Genomic DNA, 1803 nt, shown 5'->3' with positions numbered 1-1803 from the left:
GGAAGTGACTTAGTTCCTAAAGCAGAGTTCTCCCCTTTGTACTCTGCTTCAGTAAAACCTGTGCCCATGGCCATGATTCCCATTTTATGCGTTCCCCATCTAGACTGGAACACCTCTGTGACCAGAACCCCCTACGTGTTCATTTTGGAATAAAAATTTTAACATTTGATCTAGAACCTGGCACAGTGCAGGGGTAATAATTGTCATTGTCATGTCTGACAATCATTCATGGTGATCCCTGCTGCTCCTGCTTCCTGGTATTTATGTCCTTATGCAGTCTCCATCATTCAAATGTAGACTTGGGAGCTTGGTTCTTTATGTGTGTGGGAGATGTATGTGTGTGTGCTCTTAAGGATACTCTCAGGTGTGCACCATCCAACTTTTCTTGAAGACAGGGTTTATCACTGGACTGGCACTCTCCACTTAGGCTAGGCTGGCTGCCCCCAAGGGTTTGCCCAGTGCTGGAATTGAAAGCACATATCACCACACTGGTATTCTGTTTAAGATTTAATTTTTATTTTATTATTTTTTTCAGTTTAGGCATCATCAGTTTATTATAAAAGGGAGGCATGGAAATTATTTACATGATGAATAGTTCAGAATGTCAGTAGAATGGGCAGCTTCATGAGATACCATTTCAACAGTGATTTCAGTCCATATATTTTCCAAGAGTGTCACCATCTCTAAAGAAGAAATAATCCTTGTCATCTAGAACTACTTTGGTGCCTCCATATTCTGGAGAACTTTGTCTCCAACTTTCACACTGACGGGCTGAATCTTTCCACCCTTTCCTTTCGAGCCTGAGCCCACAGCCACTACTATTGCTGGCAATACTTTTCCTTGAGACTTTTCTGGAGGCATAATACCACCTTTGGTCACAGTTTCAGTGGCACCTCTTTCAACCAATACTCTGTCAAAGAGCAGTAGAAACTTTTTGAAAGTTTGTCCAGCCATGACTTGCAGTGCCACAGCTCAGACTCTGCACTCGGGCCGTGCTACAAGGAGAGTACTAAGGACCGGCTCGGGACACATGAAAAGTTAAGATTTATTTTTAATTATGTGTCTATTTGTGCGGGGGTATGTGTACACAGGTCCAATCATTTAAGGAGACTAGAGGTGTTGGATCTCCATGGAGCTGGAGTTACAGGCAGTTGTGAGCAACCTGACATGTGTGCTGAGAACCAAACTCAGGTCCTCTGAAAGAGCAGTCTGCACTTTTCACCAGCCGAGCCATCTTCCCAGACTGGGGCTTGCTTCTGACAGACAAAACACAGCAAGTGTAACCAGATACCATTTCTGAGATTGAGTACACATGTCTGTGACTGCTGGCTGCCTCACTCTTAACCTGTTCCTCCTCACCCCTGTCTGCCCCCTCTCTCCCCTCCTCCTCTCCTCTCTTCTTTTTCTCCTCACTCTCTTTTTCACAGTGCGTGCCTGCTTCCCCCATTTAGATAGCATCATGTAGCAAGGAAGTGACGGTGACCTCTGACAACAGCCAGAAAAGCCAAGATGCCCAGCCCAATAGCCCAAAGGTGACCACACCAATGCTATTGAGTAATTGAAGGTGATACTGTCCCAGTCATACACTAGTAGATGAAACCAAAGACCTCAGATAGACACCTTAACTAAGCTATGTGAGACTCAGGGTGGAGAGCCCAGCCAAGCCATGGCCAGGTCCCCGGTCCTCAAAAACCCTCAAGGACAGAGCATGTAGAGTGTTTTGAAGTTGCTGAACCTGGGTTCCTGTGGCATATGGGAGTGAGTGGCCAGGTTCTGTCAACAAGAAAGAAGGGATAAAGGAGA

General features: G+C 45.5%; 1 pseudogene; it reads right to left on the bottom strand.

Moving 5' to 3' along the window:
* Positions 1-649: 649 nt before the first annotated feature.
* On the bottom strand, positions 650-954 carry LOC100753460 (annotated as a pseudogene).
* Positions 955-1803: the final 849 nt, after the last annotated feature.

The sequence above is a fragment of the Cricetulus griseus genome, chromosome 8 (genome assembly GCF_003668045.3).
Source record: "Cricetulus griseus strain 17A/GY chromosome 8, alternate assembly CriGri-PICRH-1.0, whole genome shotgun sequence".
Taxonomy (NCBI): domain Eukaryota; kingdom Metazoa; phylum Chordata; class Mammalia; order Rodentia; family Cricetidae; genus Cricetulus; species Cricetulus griseus.
This window is presented reverse-complemented; position numbering and strand designations above follow the sequence as displayed.